Genomic DNA, 13,885 nt, shown 5'->3' with positions numbered 1-13,885 from the left:
TCTTTTAGTATTGATATCATCTTTGATTGAGTTTGCTATAATTTTTAGTGAGTTTTCTATTTTAATATTAGAATTTAAGTCTAATTAATATCCTTCACAAGTCTGAGAATCGAACCACTTTTACCACTATTTCAAAACTACATCAGCAGTGTCTCAACTTTTGTGCTGCTAAGACTAGGGGGAGGCACGCCTTTTCCGATGGTGAGTAATGTAAATCCGCATCCTTTAGTGATTTGCTTATGTAATATATAGGGGTTAAGTTATCATTACCCATATCTTGGACGAGGACATCACCGATTGCTTTATCTTTGTTTGCCACATAGAGGTATAAAGGTTCCCCCAGAATTGGTGGGCGCATTACATGCGGGCGCTTTAGACACATTTTGATTTTGTCAAGTGCCATCTACTGTTCTTCTCTCCATTCCCAATTGGACCCTTTTCTGAGTAGCGGAAGAAGGCTTGCCATGCTGGTGCCTAGGACTGGTATGAATCGTCGTACATAGGAAACCTTGCCTATTAATGATTGAAGTTCCTCCTTGTTTTTCGGGACTGTCATTGTCATAATTTCTTTTGCTTTATCCTCATCCATTTCGATCCTAGCCTTAGTGACTTTAAATCCCAAGACCTTACTAGAGGTTACCCCGAATGTGCATTTAGCTGGGTTCATCTTGGGGCCGTAACTCCGGCATCGAGAAAAAACCCGCCGAAGGTTTGGTACGAAATATCCCCTCTTCTTTTCTTTAACAATGATGTCGTCCACATATACTTCCATTTCCCTATGGTTGAGGTCATGAAAGATGAGTGTCATGGCTCGTTGATACGTAGCACCTGCGTTCTTCAAGCCAAAGGGCATGACTACATAATAAAAATTCCCAACTGGTGTTGAGAACGCTGTCTTAGGGGCATCTGATTCTTTCATCTTGACCTGGTTGTAACCACTGTATCCATCCATGAAGGCATACAATTCATGGTCATCCGTTGAGTCGACAACAAGATCGATGAGAGGAAGAGGGAAATCGTCTTTGGGACATGCCCTATTGACATCTCGAAAGTCGACACAACACCATATCTTACCATTCTTCTTCTCCACCGGGACAATATTGGCTACCCATGTCGGATGCAGTATGGGCTTAATGTACCCTGCTTCCCACAACTTTGAAACTTCCTCTTTGATTTGTTGCTCAATCTTGTGGGAAAATCACTTCCGGGGCTGCTTTACCGGTTTAAAGGACAGTGCCATTTTGAGTTCATGCGAGACAAGGGATGGGTTGAGCCCCGACATATCTTCGTATGTCCAGGCGAAGACATCTTGAAATTCCATTAATACACCTTCTTTTTCCTCCTGTTCTTCCAATGTTAGGCTACTACCAATTTGAATTACTTTCGGGTTCTCTAAGGTGCCTAGATTCAAAGGGATTGTTGGTTCGAGGCTCCCATTAGTTCCGAAAGTTGGGTGTTCCCAATTATGCTCAGGCTCGTTAATAGTTAGGCTCTTCATTTCTTGTATGACATGTTCCTCATCCGCCATCATGCTCTCTTCGACGACATAGTGATACTTTTTCTTCCCGTTGGGTTGAATACAACATCGAAAGTATCCTTTTCGTTCACTCGTTTCCCTTTTGCACTCTTTTTTTTCCCTGAGATCGTCCACCGGGGTCGTCGGGTTTTGTTTGTTGTAAAAGGCAGCCTTGGGGAAAAGGTTTTTCTCTTCGTCCTCAAATGGATTCTCCGTGGATGCTACACGCCATTTTTTCCCTTCGCACAGAAACTTAAGACATTGGTGATCTGTGGAAGATACTACTCCGTGTCTTTGTAGCCACGGATTCCCCAGGATGATGTGGCATGTTAAGCTTGCTTCGGTTACATGTAAAAGTTCTATGGACTTAATGGGTCTGACCGTGATCTCTATCTGTATCGTTCCAATCGTCTTCTGTCACTCCCTGCTGAAGTCTTGTACTTTAGTGTTGAAACGTCTGATCGCAACCAGCGGAATGCGCAATAGGCAAATAGTATCTTTGGAGATTAGATTTAATGAATCTCCGGTGTCCACGAACGCTCGGTTAAGGGTGTTATTCCCTACCCCGACTGTGATGAATAGGGGGCGTAAATGCCCTACTTCAGCCACCCGATCTTCTTCTGAGAAGGTGATTTTCTTTGGGAAATGTCTCTCCAAGTATTCATGAAGGTCTTCCCCGGAAAAAATGTTTAAGATATGCTCACAAGCCAACTCTTGTTGGTGTTCGGTGAACCTGATCTCTCGAAAGAATTTAGAGAACACTTCCCAATATTCCTCTCGTACAACTCTGTCTTCCGGGTGTTCTCTTCCTCCGACATCAAAAGGGAGTTCTACCCCGAACTTCTTCTCAACACACATAGGATCTGAGCCATCTTCCTTCCATTGGTGCTCTGCCAAATCTATCTGATGGGTCTTGACTAAGTGATTGATAAGTAAGTTTTTCTTGACCCCGGATCCCCGGGGTCGGGGTTTTTCAGAGTTCATGTTTTTGATGTATTGGTACCGAGGACTAGTCCCTAGTGAAGTCGCCAAATGTAAACACTCTTAAATTATCTTAGGGTAATGTGGAGACTAATCCCAATATACAATACAATTATCTGGAGAACTCTACTCTTTTTGGAAGGATTCCTTGCTTTTATAGGCAAAGCCCCACATGTGGATACCGTACACGTGTACCTTAATACCTTTTCTAGTAAGTATTCCATTATTAGCCGTACACATGTACTATCACACGTGAGACTATTTGATCTCCCATCCGTTATTATCTTCAGGGCAGCCTGCCTTTGGAGCAACCCGCCAACGCACATGGCGACCCCAGTCTTGATAATGGTGGCTTTGGCTCATACCCAAAGCCCCATTATCGTCCCCGTCTCATAGTCAAATTCCCATGTTTACAATTGTACACGGGTTTGAGCCGCAGAAATCTTGCTTCACAGCCGGTGGATGCCAGTTTCGAGTTCGAGTGAACATCATGGAGTTGTCGAGAGAGGATTATGAGATTTATGTCATATTTGAATGGCAGCATCTCTCTGCAAAGGTATTAGAAGACATGAGAAGTTGGATTGGCTGAGCTATTAGCAATCGGCCCAATGCAGTGGTCGAATTCAGGGAGAATGGAACAGATTTGGAGATTTTGATGGCTGAAATTGGTTGCACTCAAGTAGAGTTGTGGTTATTCATGATCGAGAATCAGCTGCTGGCAATGGTGGTTGAAATTGGTGAGAAGAATCAAAGCCGAAAAGGTAAAGGGTTGGCTGTGATCTACGATTGGATTCATTTTTCCGTGGGTTGTCTTGATGCCGAGCGATGGATGGGTTGTTGGTTCGAGTACAATGGCTAGTTCAGGAAGTGTGTTAACTGAATTAAAGGTGTTGTGGCCGGATTTTTGTCGGTCATGAGATAGTGATTTGCTTAGCTACTGCAACCGGTGGAGCTGGTGCTTAGAAGACGGAAAGTGATGTTGTGGTCGGCTACGGAAAGACTTGGTTTGGATATCAGTGGACCGAGCCTTGGAAAATTTGCTAGTTCTCAATGGGATTACGTCCCAACATTATTTGGTATCAATATATATCAACAGAGAACAAAAGAAGAAGGGGAGGCTGCACACATCCGTAAACAGGGAGTAAGGTTTGAAGATTATTTCTCCCATTTTCGTTTTTTTGCCTAATTAGTTTTGATTTGATTTGAATATGTTTATGGCTTTTGAGAATGCTATGTCTGGCTAAAGCTGTGTTAGGGTTTAGATAGAAGCCAATTTGATTATATACTCTACGATTATATTTCTAATAATGATTTGATTGATTAGTAATTTCTCTTCATATAGCTTGGTGTCTAATCGTTTATGTGTTTTTCTTGATTATTTATGCTTTTCAATTGATATTTCGTGTTTGGGTTAAGTTCTTTGACATGATATGCTTTAGGATTGATAGTTAATGCTTTAGAATCACTATCCATGAAGCGGAGGAAATTACAGCGGAGAAACTATATTTCAGAATTTAACATACCATTCTTCCGAGACATGAGATTGATTTCAAAATTTGTTTCGAGTAATAAATAGAGATTAGTAGAAATTATATAATTGAATTGGTGGAAATTAAAAGACCCTAATAACCCATTACCTATAGTGTTAAGATTATTTATTATTTTATTTTGTCTAGAACATCTTAAAAATCGTTAAACATCATCTTATTGATTAGTTAATTCTTGGTATTAGTTGGTAGTAGTATTTTCACACTCCTCATGGGAAAGACCTGTACTTGCCATTGTTCTACTAGCTAGACGCTGTGCACTTATAGTATTTTATTGTAGGTTTTTGAGCCTATCAGTACCCTCGTCTTTTCAGATACTAATTCTTGGTATAACATATTTGTATTAATATAATATCATGAACAAGATTTGTTTGTGGTTAGGCACAGTCTTGCAGTTAATTCTAACTAAAATGTTTTGTATAATAACGATCATTTTGCATATACTGCAAGAAACAATATTGGAGAAACGTATGGACTGTTGCCGAGAAGCCGAAATTGGAAGGAAGAGAATTCTGCCAAGATCAAGTTTTGTTGCCGCAACGTAAATGCGGTTAAAATTATAATACAAAGAAGATTGTATTTACACACATCCTATTACATATTTCCATGTTATTTTAGGGAAAATCTGAACAACCTTGTTTTCTTCATACTGTAATTTTAATATTACATGCAACTGCGGTAATTGCTGATACCAACAGTATGTTCAAGCACAAACCAAAGTCTGTGCTGGTGCCATTACAGCACCAGCACCCCTTCCGGCCCCGTGCCATTATGACATGCCCAATCCATTAGTAGATTTGATAAAGGTAAATGAATTATGTATTTTAATTTTAATTTTAATTTGGTCATACCGTGAAAGACATTTGGTAGATAGATTTTAATTAAGTTGACTTATACCATTGTTAGGAGAAGAAAAATAAAATCCAATTTTAACTTGTTTTGTTTGCACGAGCCTTGACGTTATGTCATAAAAATTTATCTAGGTTTCAACAAGCAAGCAATAGAAATAAGCAATATGTTTTTGTTCATTGCTAGCGTACTCTATAAATTTAGATTGGGGTATAAATTTTGTTTGACTCAACCATTGAACATGAGTTGTGTTTATAACCAACAACAAATATATGGTTTGTTAGGATCAAAATATATAGTTAACAAATTGATCATAAGCTAGGGTTAGCTTGGCTCGGGTGACGGTATAATGCCTGCAAAAAATAAATGTTTGATTCAGGCTGCGGATCACTTAAATCAAGTGTCGGTTTTAACTCGTAGACAAATTACTTCTTCAATCAATACCAGTCGTAGGATGCTCAAAATCAAGAGTCATAATTGTCCATAAGTGTTAGAGCATTGCTCGGTTGAACCCACAAGTTTTGCTATCTCAAACTTGTTGTCAATGTTAAATGCACAAAACTATATCGTGATTTCAAGTCTACTAAGTTAAGTCTCGGACTAGGTTTATAATTTGGTAGTTGAGTATCATATACCACCCTTGAAGACTCAAGATCGACTGAGACATTTAGAGAACTTCATCAATAAGGTATATGAAGACTGAACCATTCTATTTTACTCACTATCCACTATTATATTTATTTGAGACTATCTTATATGACTTCTAGTAGATTTATTGAAAATAATAAATTTCGAGTCAAGCTTGTCTTGTTAAACATCTCAAAATATGATTCAACCATTGGATATTCAAAAGTCCTTAACAATTTTAGTTCGAAACAATTTATTGTTCAAGAATTAATTTGTAGATCATTTTAAAATTTCTCGATCAATGATTTTAACATTTGAGAATGTTTCAAACATCAAAAGTTCTATTCAGACTTCTGATATTTCGACTTAGGGTAGGTTGGTGAACCATCAAGCTGTTGATGGTGGATTTTCGACAAAGGATAAAATCATAGTCTTGCATATTCCTGATCCAGCATCATGGTGTGAGTTTAAGCATGAAAACTCACACCACGATGATTTCTGCCTGACTTTATTGCCTCTCAGAACATCCCTTAGAACCTCTGACTTAGTGTGTTGCCTCTAAGAGCATATATATGCAGTCTCACAACTGAGACCACGACATATTTCATTAACTGAGCAATTTCAATAATAACTTCTGCATAAAATCGAAATGATTGGACGACTCCTAGATGTATTAATCACTAGTATAAAGCAATAATGTCTTCAGGATGTCGCAATGTTCCCTGATTTTACAGAATAAACATTCAAATCGAGTATTACGCTTCAACTAGATCATACCTCGATTTTTGAATAATTATAATGCTCCTAGATAGCTTGCTTGCTAATATAGAGCCATCAATTAATTATTTCTAGTTGCAATATTCATCAACTGAATTCCTAGAAAATATTCTCTGTTCTTCATAATATTTTGTTACTTCAATTCATGGCTCTTCCTAGCAGAATTCCATGGGTTAGTAATAAATATTCAATGTACCGGCATCTGAACCACCACTGAGTAATACCCGAGGAAATGGTGCAAGTGTACTTAGCAATAATGCACAAACGAGCACCCTAATGCATGAACGAGCATTCAAAAATACAAACGAACGAGGAAACCTATGATAGGGAAGAAAATAATAACAATAAAATATTTAAAAGGGCGCCTACGGGACCGGGCCCAACGGCCAGTCATGCCGCCGTGGCCGGTCCCACGCCTCTTCCTTTATTTTATCTAATTTTATTATTTTCCCTGAACTCATGAAACTCCTTCATTCGAGCAAACTTCCTCGATTCGAGCAAAACTCTTATTTCCCCGCACGGTGAAATCAACATAAAATAAGGAAGAGTGTCACGGGCCCGGGCTTACTGGCCAGCCATGCCCTAGCCGTGGTCGGTCCCACAACCTCTCTGATTCCTTATTTTATTATTATTCCTTTTCTCGTCTAATGAAAACTCCTTCATTTGAGCAAATTCCCTTGTTTAAGCAAAACTCCCAGTTTCATCAAATTTCCTTCACATGATGAAAATAATATAAAATAGGGAAAGGTGTCACAGGACCGGACCTACTATCCGTCCGGCCATGCCCTAGCCGTGGTCAGTCCCACACCTTGTAATTCCTTATTTTATTATTATTATTATTATTATTATTATTATTATTATTATTATTATTATTATCATCATAAGAGCCACTTAGGGCGTTTTATTAGCAAGAAGACAGAGTGTATATTACAAGTCGATAGAAGGCAACCGAGCGACAAGCTGGGCGCCAACACCTTTTTGAATAATAATACCTAGCCTATGGAACAAAGAATTGCCTATTTTGTGATTAACATCGTGACTAACTAGGCAGTTGCTCAACCTCTTAAGAAATAAAACTAAGTCATCTCCCAATTCTCCCATGGTGGAAAAAGCTAGTGCCTGGAAACCGTAACCAAGTGTCATACACTTATGTAAGTATTTTGTACGCTTACGACTCACTGCAGCGATGATGGCTTGACCCGAAGGAGTGTTACGAGTTCTGGAGGTAGTGAAAGGCGAAATTCCGGTCACATCAAAGCACACATCTTTGCCGTCTTCCCAATTATAGACCATGATATCAGTCGGTTTAAGTTCCTTGTCAGAGTTTAAAAGAAACCCTAAAGAGACTTATTTACGTGCAACAACACCTGACCTGTAGCATATGTCAAGAAGAGCGTCACGAACCATGTCATGTCTGAATTTTGAACCCACTTCACTTGCACAGTGGACTGCATGGTCGGCATAGATATCCATCGGCCTGTTACACATCGAACACCTGCTATCTTCCTCAAAGAAGGGTATGGCAAGCCGGTATTTAAGGATGGATTGGAATTGTCTTGGTGCGACAGTTTGGTTCAGTCCACTGATAGGAACTGCCTTAAGAAAATCCATTGCATGATCACGCCTGTTGCATTGCCAGACTAATGATTCTCGTTCATTTAGGGTGAAGCTGGCAGGTAAGTTTTCCTTAACAGCGCCAAAGTATAGTGAAGCCAATAATTTCATGGGATGAGGGGCGGCATCAATGACGTTGGAAATGGAAGCAGGAGATCCGCAAGCTTGAGTAAATGATTGAAGAGCTAGTTCATAACTTGGACTGAGGTCAGCAGGCGGTGAGAGTTGAAGAATGGTTTCCTGCAGATGTTTGGTCTGAGCATGAGAAGCCAAATAGCAGTACTTCGAAGTGTCTGCCATAGTGTAGATGCCGAACCCTCCATCCTTGATTGGCAAGGTGGCTAAACGTTGTTGTAATAAGCCAAACCCAGCACCATCACCTACTGTGAGCTGTCGTAAGTATTGGAGTAGGTGCTTGTCATAAATTGTAGAGGCGGCTTGCAGATGAGCAGGGCAGGTAGTGCGCATTGCGAAATAGAGTCTAGAAACCCCAATACAATTTCTCGGAAGCAACAACTCACACTGTGGGTCGTGAATTTGTTGAACTTTCTGCATCAACTGGATGGTTTTATCCACCCTGTGAAGAACAATATCACTGCAATATTGAGGTTCTAGGCTAACAGGGCCTCCCAATAGTTTTACACCATGCAATGGCCTGCCAATGTCACTTGAGAAGACACCACTTTGACTGCATCTTGGATCTGGTGATGGACAGTAGATTTCAGTCTTCTTGATGTTCAGTTGTAGTCCTCGCTTTGTCCCTGCCATATGTATGATGTTCAAAGCCTTAGCTACCTCTATTGTATCTCCAGAAATGGTGCCATCATCCAGGTACCATGCATGGAGATCTAGCTTGCATTGATTAGCAATCATGTTGACAAGAGGTTGTAATGTTAGAGCAAATAATAGAGGGCCAAGGGGATCTCCCTGTTGCACGCCTTGAGCAGATGAAAGTATGGAGTCATTATAATAGAGCCGGGCAGGATTTGAATAGCAAAACTCCACCCACCGAGATATGCTTGGGAAGTGGGTTCTAACTTCTCTAATCATTGAGGATCTTTCTACAAGGTTAAAGGCATTGCTGAAATCTATGAGCATCATAGTATTGGTATTGCACTCACCTTTCATTTCTAGCAGCTTATTTGCAGCATGTAATATGGCCTCACCACCACATGGCATACCCACTCCAAGTTGATATGTTCCAAAATAAGGAGCCAAGTCTTTACAGACTACAGTTGCAGCAAGCTTGGAGCAAAGTCTCCTCCATATGGTGCCAACTGCAATGGGTCGTATACCACCACCTGGTTTGAGTAATGGAGTTAATGGAGCGCTAGCAATGTATTCTCTTAGTATAGAAGGACATTTCTCATCTAACCACAAATTGATTACATCTGCAATTGAAGTTAAGAGCTCTTCACCAACAGCTGCAGCAAGACCACTCAGAGCATCTAGTATATGTTGCGCTCTAAGGACATCTCTGCCACATGAGGTGCCCTTAGGAAAGCTTTTGATAGCAGTCAGAACTTGTGCAGCGTTTACTGATAAAGCAGGAGCATTGATGTCTTCTGCAGGAATTGAAGGTGGTGGGGCTTGTGGGTGTTTCATTTGGAGGTCTTGTAATGTGTCAGGTGTAGGAGGAGCTAGTCCGTCAGAGGAGAGTATGCGAATGGCTGCAGTATAATGGCCATATGTTAATTTCTTCCTGTAGGCGTCCACATTGGAGTTCTTTTGCTTCTTCTTTTTGGTAGTGGATTTTTTTTGTTTGTCATTCTGGCTAGAAGATGTGAGCAACCACTGAGCTAGCTTACTGCACCCATTGGGCTCCTTCCACTGGGTCAATGATTGGTTAATAGCAGTAATTTGAAGCTTCTTTTTATTTCCAGATCTTGCTTCAGTCGAACTCTTAGGCATATAAAGGTTTAAAGTGCACACAGGCAGAAGCAACAGTTGCAACCAAGAATCCACATTAGAAGGACTAGCAATGACTTTGTCTAATGCTTCTTTTAATGTTCGAGAAAAGTTCAGTCTGCATGATGGAGGTATAGTTACAGTGGTGATTATACGTTTCTGAAAAATACAATTAAGTAATTCGACTGTAAGGCCACAATCCTGAGCAATCTGTGGATCATTAACTGGAGGGTTATTAGATTCTGGAGGTTTCTCAACCCCATGAATTAGAAAATCAATTCTACCCTCATTATATGGACCAGGGATTATATCGCCAGGTTGATGATTACAACAGGATTTCTTCCAAGCATGAGTATGCAGGCATTTGATGCAGAGCCACATCTGCATGGCATGCAGACTCTTTTCCCAAGCAAAATAGCAGTTAATGTTGTTGCGTATTCTATCACGACATTTCTCTTTATCATTGTCAGTGGGAAAATGCTTATCATGTAGGTGTTTGTAAATTGCGCTTTTAGCGTACCCTCTGCCACCAACACCTCCCATGCATCCATCATAGCTCTTGAATGGGCAAGGAATTTTGTCGCTTTGAGTTGAAGTAGATGGGTGTTGGGAATATATATGTACGGTGTTCTGAGATGTGTTTTGGGGGTTTGACAGAGAGCAGGCGTTCTGGTAGGATGGGGATGAAGATGGATATGAAGATAGGGATGAAGCATGGCCGAGTGGTGTTGAAGATGAAGCTTTCTTGGATCTTGTTGTAGGCATAATAGATGAAGATGAAGATAACTGCCGTAACTTCCCTAGATTGAGAGAAAGTTCTGATCTGTGTAGAGCGTCATATGCCAGGAAATAATGGGACGATTTGAATGAGGAAGAAGGAGAAGGATTCGATGGAAAATCCTGAAGAAACCGAGACTGAATCCGCAGGCTTTCCTTCATCTCATGAAACTCCTCCGTTTGAGCAAAACCCTGGTTTCTCCATATTTTCTCAAATATTGCTCAAATGCGCCTTAGAAAATATCAAAATTCTCAGGACTGAGACACGAACACTATGGTGACGCGGGCATGTTACCTTGACCAACCAGGGTCGGCCCTTTGGCTTGCATGAAGCTGATAAACACATTTTTGTGTCTGAATTGTCCTCAGTGTCTCTATTGTTTGTGCTTGATTTTGTACTTATTATGGTGTTTTTATGTTTGTGTAGGTGTTTTTGGAGAAATACGCTTGTGTGGAAAAAGTTGCTCAAAAAGTGCTATTTGGCACCCTAGAGGACACTTGCTATTCGGACTCCCACTTTGGATAAGGGGAAACCCAATTGCTATGGGGCATCCCAGTGCTACTCCCACCCCACACCTAGATAGGGGTACGCCACTTCTTCTTCACAAGAAACAAAAAAGTGGCGGGAGTTTATCAGTTCAAAAATCTATTGCAGCATAACTTCTGGCAGAGAATTTGGAGGGTATTTATTGAGATTCAATGACCGGATTTAATTGATATCACCTTGTTTCGATTAAACAGTGACGGTAATGTGTTTTGTTTCGTCAAAAAAGGGGTAGATTATCGGCTTGATGTAAAACAGGGAAAACGTGTGTTGGAGTGATTCTCGAGATTCTTGTTTAGATATTTGGAGTATTTGCGCAGAGTTTAAATCCTTCTGGATTACGTATTCAACATGTTCAGCCTGAGTAAACCACCAGAAGACGCATGCAGTGAATAAAAAGGAAGTTTCCTTCGTTATCTCGACAAACAGGGTCCACAAGAATATCGGGTTTTCAATTCTGTTTTCCGGTGTTTATTGTGATATCTACGGTGGATGGACTGAGTATTTCTCTAACTGAACGTGAACATAGCATGTTGGGTGTGTGTCGACATCATCAGACACTTGAAGAATGAATAAAATCTTCGCAGAGAAGGAAATTATCCCGTGGAGAATAAAAACAATAATGGAGAATATACGGGAATTAAACTCGAGTTATGTTGATCTTGTGAGTATATATAGGGTGTTGGGGACTCAGGGAAGACGTACAGGGAGTTTGGGAGAGTTTTGAACACCACAGAGGCGAGAAATTAGAGTTGCAGAGAGTCACCATTTCTGCTGCTGTCCAAGAACACGAAGAACAAAATACCCACAAAGACAGTCGTTTTGCTACAGTAACAGCGACAGTTAGGTTTTATCGTTCCCTGTAACAGTTCGGTTTGTAACAAATATAATTGTTACAAACCCGGTTTTAATCATTTTCACCCATTTTCATCATTTGTAAACTCTTTGAGCAATAAAAATGATTTTTGAGCGTGTTTCCAACATGATGATGAGATAATTGTCCTACAACCAAGGAAATGAGGAATCTATTTACGCATGAATAATTGGTAACTATTTTATTTTCTTTAATTTATAATTTATAATTCACTGAACCACTGCTTTTGCAGAGTTTTATATTGTTTGCGTAATTTTCTTAATTAGTTGTGATTCACTCTGATATGTTATACTTTTTTTAGTCAATTGATAATCTATGCTTAGGGAATACAATTAATATTTGAGAATTTTCCTGATTATTTGTGAGTTAAGAAATAAGGGACTTAAAAGATAATTAGAGGTTGTGGTTATTTACCACATTCATTCATGTGTAATAGTGGAATCAGTGTCTTGGTTATTTTAATATCTTGAAATCAATTTTGCAATAAGTTTTCTTTATTTTTTTAAGTTTTATAAGTCTAAAATCTATTGCTTTCACAAGTCTCAACGAACCTATTACTACAACAACTTGAAATCACATCAAATTTTTGGCGCCGCCGACGCAGACTTGTCTTTAGGCTAGAGTTTTTAGATTTTTTTTTTTAGGTTTTTATTTGTTCTTCTTTACATTTTTGGGTTTTTGTCTTTTCCTTACAGATTTTGGAATTTGGAACGAAGGAAAAGTTTGCCAAATCTTTTGGTGAATACTTAAAGATTTGGAGTTGAAAAGGAGCGAAAGAAAAGAAGAAGAAAAATTAATTAAAAAAAAGAACGAGAGAGAGACATTTTATTTTGTTTTTATTCTTTAGATTTTTTTTTATTTTTTTAGACTTTCCTTTTCTTTTGCACTATATTTTTGGACTGTGGAATGTGGACTTAGGGATTTTATTTTTTATAAAACCCTACGGAAGGGTAGTTTAAATATACACTGTTTGCAGACAAGGACGACAATTACTATATCGCCTCAGCCCCTCGGGTTCATACATGACATAGGAGTCGTGGCTCGAGTCGACTTCAGCGGTTCTTCGCCCGTCTGGTACGGGAGGTAAGTTTGTCGAAACACTCGCAAATCCCCTGTCAGCGAGTTACTGTATTCCTTTGTTTTCATATATGCTGAGGAATTGAAAACGGATGCTTTAATTTCCTAGTAAAGGGAAAGGACTGGACATACAAGATAAGGGTTCGGGTTTCATCACCGTTCTCTTCTTGCCCGCATTAGGAAAACGAAACCAAACGCGGACCTAAGCCTAAAATTTTGACTAGAACGAGACCTATAGGGTAACGAGCTTAATAGGAAAGTCGTTCGAAAAATATTGGTTACTCTTTTGAGCATACTTTGAAGTTCATGATGGTTTTTTTGAGTTGAATACGCCGCTTTGTAACGCCGGTGAGGCCTTGGGTATCAAAGCTCCACGCAGCTTCCATCGTCTCTATTCAACTTACTTTAACTCAGATTGATTCCAGAGAAGTTTGCTTAGATTGTAACGAGTTCCTTTTCAAAGAATATAAGATGGTATAGAAACAATCTAAGTGGAGCCATCATGCTTTTTGTTTGCTAGAAATCTTTAGGTTTGCTTTGGTGGAGTCAGCCTGCTTTGTGTTTGCTTAGAACCTCCCTTCCTTTAGGATTCTTTTATTTGTTTTTCTAGTATATACCCGAGGTCATTAGAGAACGGACTGGGAAAAGAGATAATCTAGGTCGATTGATTAGTGAAAAACCTAGTAGTTTTTCTTGTGTAAGCGGGGAGCTCGAAGACTCTTCTTTTGAGAGCCCTGTTTTTGGAAACTTCAGTTTTGAGAATCTGTCTCTTCGTGAGGAAAATACCCCTAGTA

The sequence above is a fragment of the Papaver somniferum genome, chromosome 4 (assembly GCF_003573695.1).
Source record: "Papaver somniferum cultivar HN1 chromosome 4, ASM357369v1, whole genome shotgun sequence".
Classification (NCBI taxonomy): Eukaryota; Viridiplantae; Streptophyta; class Magnoliopsida; order Ranunculales; family Papaveraceae; genus Papaver; species Papaver somniferum.
This window is presented reverse-complemented; position numbering follows the sequence as displayed.